Here is a 17768-nt window from a genome sequence, read left to right on the forward strand (position 1 = left end):
TTAAACGGGAAGGGGAAACATACAAGTACAAAATAAACATATTAAAATGACCAACAACCACACCTGTCGAGAGGGGAGGGGAGCTTATCAACCCCAGGCCTGCCGACACAGCCAGGTTTTAACGGCTTTTCGGAAAGCAGGGAGAGAGGTGAGGGTCCGAATCTCCGCGGGGAGTTCGTTCCAAAGGGCCGGAGCTGCAACAGAGAAGGCCCTCCCCCGGGTCATAGCCAGATGGCATTGGCTGGTGGATGGAACCCGGAGGAGGCCAGCCCTGTGCGATCTAATGGGTCTTTGGGAGGTAATTGGCAGCAGGCGGTCTCTCAAGTAATGAAGAACAAGTTAAAGAAAGTGACATGGGGCTTTCCTTGGTTTGATTTCTCCTGCCAAACGTGATGGTTGGTAGAAAAAATAACCACTATTTCCTCCTCTTAACACACGAGACAAAGCTGTGGTATAGGCAAGTCCTCTGAAGTGGGTGGGTAGATGGAATATCCATCTGTCCAATCACCCAACAGAGTTAAGTACAAAGTAACCTCGCCAGTAGGTCACAGATGCAGAGGTTCAAAGCATGACCGAGCAACTGATAAATGAGCAAGCTTCAACTACTGATACAAGGAAACCGTCAGTGTTATCAGGAAACGTTTGTGACTAGCAGGACCTGGAAGTAGCCCATTCTAGACAGAGGCATAGCAGGCAGAAACATGCAAATTGCACATCTCCACAAAAATATGAACAACACTGAGAAATCCCTTGTCAGCAGAATGATGACCAATTTGGTAACATCTACTTGCCAGAATCTTACTTTCTTGGCTTAAACTGACCTGTGTAGGGTCAACCGTTTGTATAAGAAGCCCAGAAAACAAATGCTTTAGACCAGACATTATGTGGACAGTGTCTTCTGCAAAAGCCAGATTTCTATTTTCTCCTACTGTCCAATAGCAATGGCCATGGCTGAAGGACCAGAAGGCAAGGAACCTGCAGCTATAGAGCGGGCAAAAAGTGTTGGCATCCAAGCGGCATTAGTTATACTTCCGTGAAATTCATATATCAACTAGCCTGAGGTGTTAAAATTTGCCGCTCATGGGCTGGATGTGTTGCGCTGGCCACCCCCACCCTGTTTTAGCAAAAGGGAAAAAAGTGACGATGCATCACATGACATGACGCGGGTTTGACACCACTGAACTAGGGGTAAGGTGAGGATTCTAGTTCCAACATTTTTGAATGTGCAGTAATGAAGATGTATAAAATATTACAAACAAGCAAACAAACATGCAGTGCAATAAAAGTTAGGTACCACTATAATGAGCTCTCTCAATCCCATTTTAATGTTTATTTATTTTATTTATTTATTTAGTAGATTTATAGGCCACCCAATCCCGGAGGACTCCGGGTGGCTTACAAAACAAGAAGAATGATTAATAAAAATAAAAAGAACAAATTAAAAAACATCACCCATACACCCAATCTGAATTGGGGCTGGACCTCAGAAATGAGGTCAATAGCCCCAGGCCTGCCGGAATAGCCAGGTTTTAACAGCTTTTCGGAAGGCCATGAGAGTGGACAAGGTCCAGATCTCTGGGAGTAGTTCATTCCAGAGGGTCGGAGCAGCCACAGAGAAGGCCCTCCTCTGGGGAGCCGCCAGCCGACACTGTCTGGCTGACAGCATCCAAAGGAGGCCCACCCTGTGGGATCTCACTGGCCATTGGGAGGTATGTGGCAGTAGGCGGTCTCGCAGGTATCCTGGTCCTGAGCTATGTAGGGCTTTAAAGGTAATAACCAGCACTTATATCAGGGGTGGGTTTCTCACCCCGTTCCAACCGGTTCGGTTGGAACGGGGCCGGCGGCGTCCTTGTGCACGCATGCGTACTAGCGTCTGTGTGATGCTCCAGCTGCTCCTGGAGGATCGCACAGGCGCTGTATGCGTCCTGCGCATGCGTGGAAGCGCAGAACTCGTCAAAACCGGGTAAGGAGTGCGGATGGGCGGGCGGGCCCTTCGCCGTTCCTGGAAGTTACTTACTTCCAGGTTCGCCGACCAACCGGTTTGCAGGGACCACCGCGAACTGGTTGAAACCCACCCCTGACTTATATGCTCCTAACCTACATATAAATGGTGCCTGAGAACAAACTCAAACCACAAGAAAACACAATTATATTGATGGCCTCAACTATCCCTGGGGCCCAATGAGAACATAAAGATTTCAAATACATTCAGGATAGATCATGAGAATCATAAAGGGATAGTATTTCAGAGGATATGCTTCCATGTCAGACCAAGGATGTTCCTTAGATTCTACCAAATGATGCTGTTTAATAGCATGTCCACCCTTATGGGAATGGGCAGAAACAATTTGAGAGAGGCAACCTCACAAAGGCAGTCTTTGCCTTTGCCATGAAATGGTTTAGAGATAGTAACTAGCACCTTGATAGTAGTGCGTACCTGGAAGCCTGTTGGAAGTCAGTACAGCCTACGAACACTGCGGTATGGCACGTGTGTATTGAAGTGTCCACATAACTGCTTGTGCTGCCACATTGTGGATCAATTGCATCATTTGGATAAACCCCCAAGGACAGATTCCTGTAAAGCACAAGGCACTAATCCATTGGGGAGGCCATCAAAGCAGGAATGATGATGCCCTGGTTCAGGAAAGAACAATTGGCATGCAAGATGGATTAGTAAAAAGGCCATGGTCAGGGCTGCCACTAGTTCTTCAAAAGGAGATAAGAGTTCAGAAGACTCATGCACTGATTCCAGGGCCGGATTTAGATGAAAAGAGGCCCTAGGCTATTCCACTTATGAGGCCCTTTCACCTCCCATTTTTAAGTTTGTAAATTGCATGAGAGACAATAAAATACATCGTTACTGTGATATATATCAATATGTATAGCTGGCCTCCCGACGGAGGGCGGCTCTGCTCTGCGGCAAAGGCAGCGAGGCCAGCCGCCTCCCCTACTGCGCTCAGCTGCCCAGCTCGGCCCCCTCGCCCTCACCTGCCTGGCCACTGGTGGGCTCCGCGTCGATGGGGCGGCTACTGGGAGCGGCCGCGCCTCTCGCCCGACCGCCGGTGCCGGGAACGTGGGCGGGCTCCCCAACTGCCGCGGCGCTGGAACAATCTTAACCAATACATTTTTATGTTTGTTTATTAGTCATATGCGTAGAATTTCTCCTTATTTTCGGTTCAGTGTTTTAGTGTTCACTGTTTTTAGAATAGTGTAATTTTAATTTTGCTAAGAATTTGAATGTAGGCCCCTCTTGATCTTGAGGCCCTAGGCTGAAGCCTAGTTAGCCTATAGGAAAATCCGGCCCTGACTGATTCTGTCTGGGGCAAATGCTACCCAATAGAAAGTGAAAGAAAAACCATATGATCTCCAGGCTCCTAAAACCCAAAGCCACTCAGTCTTGCTAGGGTTTGAACTGAAATCTCTTCTCCAACCAGACCACTACAGCTTTTAGAGCCTAGGAGAGAATCCCATCGGCATCACTTGGTCAGCCTGGGATAGAGAAGTGCTTATCATGCTTTTAAGCATAGAGTGCATTTCTTTGTTAATTTTGAGATATATATGAAGAGGTAGAGCGGGATTGGTACCATGAAGTGATGAGAACTAGTTTTGAAGAATATGCTGAACCACTTAGGAATATGTGAATATTTTATTCTTAAGCCCTTTTCAGAAATATTGATTCATACCTCAAAATGCCCAAGTATTCTCAAATTGTTGTGGATATTTATTTTAGTTTGAACACCCCTGGGGTTTATTTTGAGAATTTATTTTAAATTCTCCGGATCACAGTTTTATAACTGTGCCGAGGTGGCGCAGTGGTTAGGGTGCAGTACTGCAGGCCACTTCAGCTGACTGTTATCTGCAGTTCAGCGGTTCTAATCTCACCGGCTCAAGGTTGACTCAGCCTTCCATCCTTCTGAGGTGGGTGAAATGAGGACCCGGATTGTGGGGGCAATTTGCTGACTCAGTAAAACCGCTTAGAGAGGATTGAAAGCCCTTTGAAGCGGTATATAAGTCTTAACTGCTATTGCTATTGCTAATTAACTGCATTTATATCAGCGGACAGACTTTTTTTTAGCTCTATGCTGTCCCTGCAGTTCCATACAGGAGGCCGTGCAAAACTAGTTTTCTGACACAATGGCTGGAAATATTTTAGAATTGACACCAAGGCCTTAGTTAAGAAAAACAAAGTGACCAGGATGTTTGTTTGAAAAAAATAGGATGCATGAATGTCCCCCTGAAAGTAATAATGTACTAGAAAAATTAAAGGATGTTATATGTCTGTCAGAGAATGTAATATTCGGAGCTCGAAACCAACCAGCCATATTTAAGCCCAGGCAAACCTAAATTATATACTGAAGCAACAAATCAAATATGCAGTTATAGAATGGAGGTTATATAGCCTGCCAATAATCCCTGTGAAAAAGATCTTGGATTACAACAGTAGACAATTACAGACTTATTACAGTAAGAATCAGCAGTATTATGTGTCTTCAGAAAAGACAAATACAATTTTAAGCTATACTTCACTATACTTCACTTTAGGCTAATACTTAAAGAGAGGTATAGTGTTTAAATACTCAGAGATATGCTTCAGTCTTATTCTGTACTGGTCATCTTGAGTATGAGTTCCAGTTTTGGCCACCAAATTTTAGAGAGCATGTGATGGATTGTGGGTGTGGGGACAAGATCATGAACTTTTAACTGGGTGGGATTCTGATGTCATTTTCAGAATTGGGATTAACACAGATGTGCTAAGATGTCTGCTTTATTAAATTGGAACTTTAAGGATTGTTTTGCCTTGGACTCTGATTTAATTCTACATGATACTTGGAACGCTGACATTTATAGCCTGTTGCAGTCATGTTATGTTTCACTTAGCAATTGTGTCACTTAGCAACTAGTCCACACTCTGGTCCTAAGCGAGAACTATATGTGACATGTCCATGAAGTCACCAAGACTCGAGCTTGATTCAATGAGGACTTTATCTTATCTCAGATGAGTACTTCTTCCTGGGGCTAGGTGACAGGCAAACTCTATCAGCCGTGATCAACCTGCCTTGTCATAAAACAGGCAGAGGGGGGAAAAATTGATTGATGGGAAAAAATAGGTCCAGAAATATCACAGTTCAGTCATATCTGGGTCGTGATTAAGTTCCGTGTTTTAAGTAATATGATCATTGCAATTAAAGTTATTAACAATGAGAACATAACAGAATTTTTGGGAAAGCAGACAAACAGAGCTTGGGTTTCCCCCTCCTCCTCTCATCAATCGATGGTCTGCTTTACAATTGGCTATATTTACTTGGAGACTAAAACAGTATTCATTTGAAATCAAAAGCAGCTGCATACAAAAAGATTGTGATTACAATTGGAAACTTAGCACACACAAAAAAGACGTATATATATTCATCATATTTTTTTTCCTCCTTAAGGATGTATATACATAAGGTTATTTATAGAAAAGTGATTTGATTGAAAATTACAGCATTGAGGCTGAAATCTGGAATGGAGATCCTGTCTCTTAAAACCGTATCTGGGTGATGCCTGCTTTGTGGCCTTCGATGCATTGGAATCAGTGAATAAACTCAACACAGAATTGCAGAGCTGGCCATTAAAGTAAATAATGTGGGCATCGGCGTTTCAGTTTTCATCATGGTGCTGCAGCCAAAGCAGTTCTTTTTTCTGCTTCCAGTACATACAACATTTACGATTCCTCTGCCACAATAGAAAAGGCTGGAATTAGCTACATCTGTAGCGGAGGAGGAAGGAGACATGGCTGTGGTGATAAGAAGGATATGTGGAGGATATGTGGGTTCAGGCACGTTACAGTTGGGAACGGAACTGTTGGATGTGGTTAAAATACTTTAAAGGAATCATTTGCTCTTATTGGGAATTCGTATCAGAGATAATTGAAATAGTATTCTAAGAAGGTCAGTTGGACTGCATCTTTCTACATATCAATTTCATTTTTTTTACATGATAAAATGGAAAGAGTGCAGTGCTGTGGTTAATTTATTGGAATAGGACCCTAAAACTGTTGTGGCCCAACAGGAGCCGTTGTTCACAGTTATGCCAGTGATGAAAATATAACTGTCACGGCTCCTTCACTTAATAACCAAGAAAGAAACCATTCAACTCCATTTTGCAGAATTAAGAGTACTTTTACTGATGATAAGTAAATAGAAGCTAAGCAAAGCCGGATCTGAGCAAAAGCGCGCGAAAGCATTTGATATCACACATGACCCATTCCCCTCCCCTTGGTAACCCCAGTCCATAGTCCTATCCAATTCTTCACAACTGTCAGGTGGGAGACATCTTCAAAAATCATCATCAGGTTGGTATGCCGGACAGTTGGCCTTGGCGGGAAACTTCTCTCCTTTCCACTTGCGCAGTAGATGGTGAGAACAACTCCCAATTAACAGTCCTCCTGTACAGAATATTTCCCTCACCCAAATACCTTGCCCTCCCTCCCCGTTTCAATTGCAGCCGGAAAGCAAGCAGCAAAACAGAGGTTGACAATAACTTTTTAATCAATATCTGCATTTCCAACCTTTCCAGGTCTCTAAAGCTGAAGTCAGATTGTAAGCACAGTTGGCAATACACTTAGTGATAATTTTGCTTCATGACACATTGCCAATCTCAGTTGTAGTCATGAAATGAGGGCTACCCGTATAAAGATTGGCTTTTAGCATGGAAGTACAGTTCTTTAAGCATAGACCTGTGCTTCAAATAGTTGCTAGCTTCTTTGTGCTGAAATCCCTAAATTAGGTTTCATGGTAATAACTATCCTTCTTTGTCCTCAGCATTCAGGGGTACATTTCAGTGGTGGGTTTCAAAAATTGTTGGAACCTACTCTGTGGGTGTGGCCTCCTTTGTGGGAGTGGCTTGCCACCCATGTGACCGGATATGAAATTATGAATCAGTACTTAGGTCGGTCCAAGTAGCTATTCAGAAACTCTGGCATTGAAGCATGCAGGTCTTAAAGCTGTCAAGTTACAAGATCCTTGCACCCCTAACCCTTTAGAAAAAAAAAACTAGGGGTCTTCAAACCTGACAGCTTTAGAGCCGAGGTGGCACAGTGGTTAGGGTGCAGTACTGCAGGCCACTTCAGCTGACTGTTATCTGCAGTTCAGTGGTTCTAATCTCACCGGCTCAAGGTTGACTCAGCCTTCCATCCTTCCGAGGTGGGTGAAATGAGGACCCAGACTGTGGGGGCGATATGCTGACTCTGTAAACCGCTTAGAGAGGGCTGAAAGCCCTATGAAGCGGTATATAAGTCTAACTGCTATAACTGCTATTGCTATTAAGACTTGTGGACTTCAACTCCCAGAATTCCTCCTCCAGTCACGTTGGCTCAGAAACTCTGGCATTGAAGCATGCAAGTCAGTGGTGGGTTTCAAAAACTTTTGGAACCTCTTCTGTAGGTGTGGCCTGCTTTCCGGGTCCATTGGTGGAACCTCTTCTAACCGGTTCGGTAGATTTGACGAACCGGTTCTACCGAATAGGTGCGAACTGGTAGGAACCCACCTCTGGTACATTTCCTCTGAATATTTATGGAATATATTGCGCACTGTCAATAGCTATAAGCTAGTTCTTTAGAATTGTAGAAAAAAAAACATATTTCAGTATTTTTTTAAAAAGGCACCTTCTTTTAAAGACATCTGTAATAGCTCAGATTTTACAGTCTTAAAAAGAGTAGCTGAACTGACACCAAAGTCTCTTTCTGTAATCTAACATTTTCCCCCTCAGTCCTTTGTGGTATTTTTGCAGAAGGCAATTTCTGCCCTGTTTATGATTTGAAGGAGTGGCCCACACAACACAACCTCAATCAAAGTGGAACAATATGTCATCAAAGACCCAGGCCCCGTGGATGTTGCTGGAAAGAGTTTGAAGAAAAAACCCAAGAATTGTCTGAAACTGAAGTCCACTTCCTTGGTTGAATTACGGCATTCTGAAAATGGGTAGTACATTTTAGGCATTTGTCAGGAAGATGGAGGTAAAGATCTCCTGTCTTCTGGCAGTAACTAAAACCAAATGGGATTATTTCGCCAAAGTAAATGGTTTAGGCCCACCCCCAGTAAATATTGAAATTGTGTACGCAATTGTGTACACAATTATGTACACAATTGTGTACAGGTTTGGGGGTTTGCGGAAGAGAGAAATGATTTGTGGTTCAGGATGGACAATCCTATACATCCTCTTTGACGAATGTCTACTTTTCAACTGCAATCTCTTGCTTTGTTTATGTATATATGGCTCAAAATGAATGAATAAATATACATGTCAAGGGGCTTCCCATTTCTTGTTCTGATGCATTTTGGGAATATCTTCTTCTTCTCTGTAATTTTTTTTTCTTCTGAACATGGAATGTATCTGAAATGTAGATACAATTTATTTGGAATGTATTTGAAACCTCCAGAATTCTGGAATGACTTAGAATCAATCTTACATATTTATATACTAATTTGAGTGGATATGCTTTCTAAGATTGGAATATTTTAGTATTAAAGAAGGGGGAATAATATTTTTAGCTGATTTTGATCTCAGTGTTAAAATGTTCATATGAAAGGGGTGTTGTGGCCCGCCACAAGTGTAGAATAATCATATCCAAGGACCAGTGGTGGGTTTCAAAAAAATTTGGAACCTCTTCTGTAGGTGTGGCCTCCTTTCCGGGTCCACTGGTGGAACCTCTTCTGACCGGTTTGGTAGATTTGACGAACCGGTTCTACCGAATAGGTGTGAGGAGGCTGGGAAGGAACATGGGCCAGTCCTGGAGTCTGGGGAAGGCTCTGTGTGGGAGGCAGAGAGGGGGCCAGAGTTATATGCCAGTTATCAGGTGCCTTCAGAGTCAGGCATCAATGAGGCAGATGAACAGCTGGAGCCTGTTCCCAGTGTTGCCAGACGAAGGGAACAGCTAAAGAACAGGGGTTGACTTGGGAGTAAGGCCACAGGTGGACGATGAATGGCCCCTCCCAGAGGAAATAAAAGAGGAGCGAAAGGGGAGTGGAGTTTGCAGGAGACAATTAGTTCGCTTAATTGGTTTGTGACCAGTTTTGTAGATATCAACCTGTCAGCTCTCCAAGCCAGATAAAGTCTGTGCCTGTAAATCCTCCCTTGAAAGACTTTATCTGTGCTTTATCAGCACTTTATCAGTGCTGGATGTGAATGAGCAGAATTCACAGTAAATTAATAAAAGGGTTTTTTGTCGGGACAAGGAGTTTGTCTCATGCTCTCGGGAAGCCGAGGTCAGAACAAGGAGTTGAACATTAGATACATCCAAGTAATACAAGAAGAATGCACTGCTCTGACTTACATTATAGGATTATGATGTGTTCCATCAGAAATACAGAAACTTGGATATTACTGGGGGAAGCCAGGTACAAATTTTGTGCCAAAAAAATGAAGCATACTTTGTTTTTTTTACATATATATATATATATATATATATATATATATATATATATATATATATATATATATATATATATATATGTAAAATATATATATCTGTATGTGTATGTGTATGTGTTTGTGTTTGTGTGTGTGTGTGTGTGTATGTGTGTGTGTGTTTTATATGTGCTGATAAATAAATAAAGGGAGACTGGGATTTGAACCTGGGCTATATTACATACTAGGCAGACATCTTAGCCATTAGGCCACAGGTCAAATCCCAGTAAGGGTACGGCTAGCTGATGAGAGCTAAATAGCTTGGAATAGATCTATACTAGTCTCCCTTTATTTATTTATCAGCACAAATAAAAAACACAAATATAACAAAGGCAACAGTAAAAATATTGGGTTTCTGTCGTGATGGACTCTTGTGACGAGCCGATTGACAGATGATGGAAGCAGTTAGCTTCCTCCCATAATTGGGGCTTACCAGGGGTTGTAAAAAATCTAATAGATACCTTTCACCCTGGCTTCGCTGATAAACGGATAAGAGCCTGTGGCCTAATGGCTAAGATCTCTGCCTAGTATGCCTAGTGTGCAATATAGCCCAGGTTCAAATCCCAGTAAGGGTATGGCTAGCTGATGAGAGCTAAATAGCTTGAAATAGATCTATACTATTGAGCCGATTGACAGATGATGGAAGCAGTTAGCTTCCTCCCATAATTGGGGCTTACCAGGGGTTGTAAAAATCATATGTATGTATGTATGTATGTATGTATGTATGTATGTATGTATGTATGTTTGTTTGTTTGTTTGTTTATATTTAGGCTTTTCTGATGATAACAGAAGATGCACTCTTAGTTTAATGTATTAATTAAATACATCATTTCACCAGAAAGAGCTGACATACCATAAGCACTTTACGATAGACTATATCTTGGCTTGAGGCAAGAATTTAAAGAAACTAATTTAAGAAGCAAACTGACATTTTTTTCTTTTACGGGATCATTTTTAAAAGCTGATTCTGGTTCACCACCAGATGTCATCCCTGAGTAGGAAAATATGATTTTCTAAAGCAATTCTGAATTCATAACATTTTTAAAGGTGGAGGAGTGAAAGGAAAGTTTGAGAAAGAGAGAGAGCAAACATGAGGAGGTGAAACATTCTTTTAATAGTATTAATGTTTGATTGTGTATCCTTAAACACCTCACAAAACACCTATGTCTTTCAATGACCAAGGAAATATTTCAGGTCCTTTTTTGAGAATAGGTTTTAAAATATTGTTGATATTTTAATATAAACATTTAAAATGAACAAAAACTTTAATTTTGTATGAAAAATTATAATAAGGCTACAGAGTCTCTTTTTTATCAATTTCTGAGCAATGTGGAGAACATCCAAATTATTTTTAAATTAAATTAAAATGAGCGGAACATTTTCTAACAGCACTGAAACTCCAGAATGTTTAATATAAATAAAGTTCAGTTCAATATGTAGCTTTAATTCACAAATGGCTTTAAGGGAAAAAAAATTGCAATGAAAAGGTTCTGGAAAGTTCTGCTCTAAATTTCACAGCAAAATAATTATTGAAAAGACGCATTCCACCCAGCTGCTCACGGGGAATGGGGCTGGGCTCCAGTGGTGGGTTTCAATTTTTTTTAGAACCTCTTCTGTAGGTGTGGCCTGTTTTGTGGGAGTGGCTTGCCAGCCATGTGACTGGGTGGGCATGGCCAACTTGTAAAATGTGGTGAAACTCACTTAACAACGCTCTTGCTTAGCAACCAAAATGTCGGCTCAGAAACTCTGGCACTTGAAGCACGCAAGTCTTAAAGCTGTCAAGTTACAAGACCCTTGCTCCCCCTAACCCTTTAGAAAAAAAAACCAGGGGTGTTCAAACTTGACAGCTTTAAGACTTGTGGACTTCAACTCCCAGAATTCCTCCTCCAGTCTTGTTGGCTCAGAACTGGCAGGAACCCACCCCTGCTGGGCTCCCATATTATGCTAAGCCATCATCACAGTGTCTTGACGTTATACAAAGTACTGCATTAAAGCCAAAGGAAACAAACTATATTCTGACTTAACCCAGCCAGCAATGTCCTGGCAAGAGAGGAGAAGGGATATCATGGTGTCACTGTACAAATGATATGAATTACATATTGTGTGCCATGATGTGATTTCCCTAATTCGTGTCACTTATATAATACAATTTCCCTAATTCATGTCACTTATACAATGACTTCATGATAGATGGCAGCCTTGAGGCTGCTACTATGGATGGCTAAAGCTAATGAGTAGAGCCAACTTTTCTTTCTACAGGTGCAGTCCCTCAATTGTTAGGTGGCTGTTAGGCTGAAGAGAAGCAAGGAATCTAGCAGATTTGGAGAAGGGAGAATTGTATATGAGGATGTGCGTTTTAAGCATTTATTTTGCAAATCAACTTCAATAGAAATAGTAAGCTGAGAAATAGAATGAGATTTGGAAATGTATATCCCTGTTCCTAGTTCCCAAATAATAGTAAGAGAGAGACATAGATGGAAAAATGAATAGAGACAAGTGACCAGTATGGACCATTGCTGGCTGGGGAGCTCTGGAAGATGAAGTCCACCCACCTCACAGTTGTCAAGGTTGAGAAACACTAATGTGGTGGTCTTGTTCTTGCAGTTCAAAGATTGATGATGGCTGAGGGGGGGGGGGTTCTCAGAATCATTGATTTATTGAATCCCCCTATTCCTATCCCAGGAGAGGAGAAAGAGAACAGATTTCTAATCCTCTGAGCCTGGATCCCAGTGATGAAAGAAATGTCCTTCTGGGTTCAGCTCCAATTGGGGAAGAAGACACTGGAGACATGGAGGCTGCTGGGAAAGATGGTTTATTGGTGGACAGGACCACATGGCTTGAGCCCTGAACAGAAAAGGTGTTCACATGCTTCAATGTTGGTGGAGAAGAAGAGAAGGGCTGAGGGAGGGGCTTGCTAGGCTTTTTATAACCTGTTCAGTCCCACCTCTCTGTTTCCTGTTCCTGTGTAAGAAATGTATTCTGATTGGTTGTCAGACTCCCATGGGGCCATGCAGGGGGCTACTCTCTAGGCTGTGTTTTGAATCCAGGTATGGATGAGTTCTCAGATGCCATGTGGTCAGTTAAGTAAAGTTCCAACATTATCATGCCTTTACTCCTATCCCCTCCCCGGGGCTGCAGTGGAGAAGTCTTTATTATGTAAAGTGGACTAGCGTGGCCTTCTCAATGGGTCATTGACAAAGTGGGGATGGGCAGGAAGCTACAGGCAACTATTCTGTCTTTTAAAACATGTTTCTTTCTTTTCATATCTAGAGAAATATTCTGCCTTTTCAATATTTCCTAGGATATTTCATTTTTCTGGGAGTGGGCTGGATGATAACTTCCCACACCAGCATGGATGCTACACACAGCACAAAGGATCATTCTATATGAACCCCAGAACTAAATACAAAGCCTGTGGTCTTGTAGAGCTTTCCAAATATCTGGGATTGGGACCACACCTCTTCTAAACGATAATGGAATAAGAAAATACTTCCCAAGCTTCTCAATTCAAAGTGAGACCTTCCTAGACAGGTGATTGCCTTGGCTTGAAATGGAGGCAATACAGCTGGAAATAGATCAACGATAAGGACAGCAAATATCTTGCTGGCAGAGTATTGCTTTATTCAGGTTTATGAGAAGGATTACAACACAGCAGTAGAGTATGGCCTAAGATGTCACAGAACGAAAACATTCTGGCTGAGATAAAAGTCAGCATAAGGAGGACAGGGCAGATAGCAAATTTTGCTCTGTCACTCATTCTCTTATATTATATTTTGATGGATGCCTATTTGTAATTCTGTAAACACTTTTCAATAATAGCAATATTGACAATGTTATGGAGTAAACAGAAGCTATATTTCTGTTCAGCTGGAGACAGCTGATCGTTAGAATCTTGCTGCTTTAATACATCTTACAACCATTTTATCATCTCTGTCTCTTTATTGCGTGACCCGACAAATGCGCGCCGACAAAACCGCGGTGACAAAACTGCGACGTCAAAAGTGCGCCCACAAAAGCGCGATTAGGGTTAGGGTTATAACGTTGTTTTCGCGTCCCACTATGTTGTTTGTTGATGGCACGCATTTGTTGGCACAGTTTTGTGGGTGCGGTTTTGACATCGCGGTTTTGTCGCCGCGGTTTTGTCGGGCGCGCATTTGTCGGTGAACCTTTTGTTGACATAAACCGCATGATGCACAGTATAATGCCGCGCTTTGAATCCTAAGTTTGAACTTAGATCACAGCTCCTTGCTTATAGGAGAAAAAGTGTGTGTGAGGAGGGTAGATTTTTGTCTCAGCTTGTCATACAAGCAGAGGTGGGTTCCTACCAGTTCGCACCAGTTCGGTAGAACCGGTTCGTCAAATCTACCGAACTGGTTAGAAGAGGTTCCACCAGTGGATCCGGAAAGCAGCCCACACCTACAGAAGAGGCTCCAGAATGTTTTGAAACCCACCACTGGCACACACACACACACACACACACACACACAGAGAGAGAGAGAGAGAGAGAGAGAGAGAGAGAGAGAGAGAGAGACTCACACAGAGAGAGAAAGAGAAAGAAAGGAAGAAAGAAAAAAGAAAAAAAGAAAGAAAAAGTGAGAGATGAAAGAAAAAATGGAAAAAGGGACAGAGAGACAAAAGGAAGGAAAGAGAGAGAGAGAGAGAGAGAGAGAGAGAGAGATACTCACACAGAGAGAGAAAGAGAAAGAAAGGAAGAAAGAAAAAAGAAAAAGTGAGAGAGAGATGAAAGAAAAAATGGAAAAAGGGACAGAGAGACAAAAGGAAGGAAAGAGAGAGAGAGAGAGAGAGAGAGAGAGAGAGAGAGAGAGAACACACGGCCGGCAAGCCACTCCCATCCGGTCACATGGGCGGCAAGCCACTCCCACAAAGGAGACCACACCCACAGAGTAGGTTCGAACATTTTTTGAAACCCACCACTGCATACAAGGTAGACTTAAACAAACCTGGGATTAAGTTTAAACACTGAGGCGGCCTGTAAAGTGGTTTGGATTGTTCTTGCTTAGTTTGCCGGGTGATCCCAGCCAATTGTGACTTAGGAAATCAAAGCTAAGGAGATCATAGGTTAGCACAATGTACAGAAACAGCCAGTGTTTTACAGGAGCCAAATGGTTATGGAATGTATTGCGTTTTTTGACACTTTAGATGTACTGTTTTTAATAACAGTTAAATTACTCTGCTGTCTGCATTCGGTTTATTTGCCAGCCAAAGGAAAATATGCCTGTTATCTTGAGGAATCTTTTGGAAGGAACCAAGATTTATTACTTAGTTTATTTTTAAAAAAAACTGTTCTGAGTTCATGGACTTCCTGTTTAAGTTATTTACAAGCTATTAGGGCTTCCTGTTAACTACTCCACTTGTGAAATAAGATACATTGCTTTTCGTATGAGAGCCTCCATAAGTCAATTGAAGAATAGGAGGAAACACACATCTGCATAATATTTTGATTTAATCATTTGTTTAGGGATTTCCCCCCCTATTGTATAGCTGCTCTTTTGATCCCCCCCCCAAATAGGATTGCCATTTTTTAAAGCCATGTCTCTCGGTTAAGTTTGATTCTGCTAGTTTAATGGGCATGCCCCATGTAATTTTCTTGGCAACAGAATGGAATTGCTTTCATTTTGATTTGTTTTATTTCCTAGTCTAGCTTCCAGCCTTAATAATATTCCCTGGTGTTCTGCCATCCAAATGCTAACCAGACCTGACCTGTCAAGAGTTTTCTGTGACCTTCTGAAGAGCTACACAAATCCATAAAAAGTTAGAATGTGACTTGTAGTAATGACTAAACAAGGGCCATAGTATAGCAAAGCACTTTGTAGTAGCCTGCACCTGATCAGTTCTTGGTTCCCTATTGCATTACAGGTAGAACATTTTCAGAGTTGGGTTCCTACCAGTTCGCACCTATTCGGTAGAACCGGTTCGTCAAATCTACTGAACCGGTTAGAAGAGGTTCCACCAGTGGACCAGGAAAGCAGGCCACACCTACAGAAGAGGTTCCCAAAATTTTTGAAACCCACCATTGGTCCTTGGATATGATTATTCTACACTATCATGCTCCTATTTATAAAACTCAGTGCCTCTGTGAAAGGTAAGGATGACTCCTGCGTTTGTGGTGCAATCAGGACATTGCGTGTGTTGAAGTTGTTTTGACGCAAACCAAAGACGCCTTTTAAAAAACAAGTTTACATCCTATTCTTATACATGCCAGTGCTGTGTGTGAGGTAATTTAAGGTGGTTCTGACAAGTGTCGTCGGCATCTTCATATCCGGTCACATGGGCAGCAAGCCACTCCCATCCGGTCACATGGGTGGCAAGCCACTCCCATCCGGTCACATGGGCAGCAAGCCACTCCCACAAAGGCGGCCACACCCACAGAGTAGGTTCGAACAATTTTTGAAACCTACCACTGAACATTCTTGACCGTTACAGCTGATTACTGGACTATTTAATAGGGGATTTTATCAACAGTTCCCTTGCTCTAAAAGTGTATTCTGAAGAGCTCAATCCAAATTGCAAAGGGATGCAGGTACTCCTTAGTTAAAAGTTACTGGGACTGGGGTTTCCAATGCTAAGTGATGTGGTTGTAAGGTGCAGTGTCACGTGAGTGCATCACTTAGCAACAGCAATCCCTAGAAAGTCCCAGTTGCCATTTCTAACCAAATCCTACCTGGTCTTTGGATGAGGATCCACCCCAATCCACGCCGTTCCCAGCTTGGTATCTCCCAACCAGGGGTGGGTTTCAACCGGTTGGTCGGTGAACCCGGAAGTAAGTAACTTCCAGGAACGGTGAAGGGCCCACCCGCCTGCCCGCGCTCCTTACCAGTCTTTGAAGGCTTCTGCGCTTCCACGCAGGCGCATGGCACATACAGCGCCTGCGTGATTCTCCGTGAGCAGCTGGAGCATCGCGCAGGTGCTAAGACGCATGCGTGAACTGCGTGCGTGCACAAGGACGCCGGCGCCCCCGTTCCAACCGAACTGGTTGGAACGGGATTAGCAACCCACCACTGCTCCCAACCCAGAGCCTTGGTGAGGTAAGGGACCCTTCCCTCCCACCTATTTCTCCCACCTCTGTCCTTTTGGCCAGCCTGAACTCCACTGCCTGCCACCCCTGTGCTCCATCCAGAGATCCCACAAGAAGGATTCCCTGTGCAAAAGCGGCATGTGTTTTGAACAAGATTGTGCACACCTTTGGGAAGGAGCTGCTTTGTGAAGGGCCAGGGTGAACATCGGTGAACTTTATCAGCATCAGGAGGAGGAAGATCATCTGGGGGCTGTAGCAGGGGTGGGTTCCTGCCAGTTCTAACCTCTTCTATAGAAGAAGTTCCAGAAATCTACAGCGCCATTTAGAACCGGTTCCAGCTCCCTCCTCCCCGCCCATCCGCACATCATCAAGATGAAGAGCGAGAGGAGGAATTCTGGGAGTTGAAGTCCACCAGTCTTAAAGCTGTCAAGTTTGAACACCCCTGGGTTTTTTTTTTCTAAAGAGTTAGGGGTGCAACAGTTACTGTCTACTTGACAGTAAGACTTGCGTGCTTCAAATGCCAGAGTTCCCGAGCCAACATTTTGTTTGCTAAGCAAATGAGTTTCACCACATTTTACAAGTTGGCCCATCAAGTCACATGGCTGGCAAGCCACTCCCACCCAGTCACGTGACCAGCAAGCCACTCCCACAAAGCAGGCCACACCTACAGAAGAGGTTCTAAAAAAAATTTGAAACCCACCACTGGGCTGTAAGATGATGGAGTGCAAGACATCCATAAGGGCAGAGATTGGGATGGGGAGAGAGGTAGGTGGTGGTAGTTGAAACGCCCTTCCGGTCATAGATGGAGTTGGCTATCAAGCACTGACATTTTGATCAGGTGATGGGAAGGCTTGCAATGGCCGTTATTTCAAGAACTGGCCATAATTATCCTTTCTTCAGCCCCATTATAACTTTGAATGGTTGTTGAATGAATGGTCATTAATTGAGAACTACTTAGTGATACAAAGTATAACCGAAATGGGAAAGATGACGCAGAGTCTTATAAATTCTGAATGAACAGCAAGCGGTGATAAACTCTTAAGAGAGTTTAATTAAGAGAGTGTAAAACATTTCTCCCCTCCATTTAGGGCTCTACGGAGCAACTTGTTGGTCACGAATGAAGGCCAATATACGTGTCCCAGGATAATGTTGCAGGATCTAATCTGGGTCGGTCACTGGGACCAGATTGGACCCTGTAACTTGATGGTTTTTTGTAAATTCTTAAAATACAATTTTCAAGCAAAGTGTGTCCCTGTCCTTATTTCTCCTTACATATGTTTTTTTT

The sequence above is a fragment of the Thamnophis elegans genome, chromosome 8, assembly GCF_009769535.1.
Source record: "Thamnophis elegans isolate rThaEle1 chromosome 8, rThaEle1.pri, whole genome shotgun sequence".
Taxonomy (NCBI): Eukaryota; Metazoa; Chordata; class Lepidosauria; order Squamata; family Colubridae; genus Thamnophis; species Thamnophis elegans.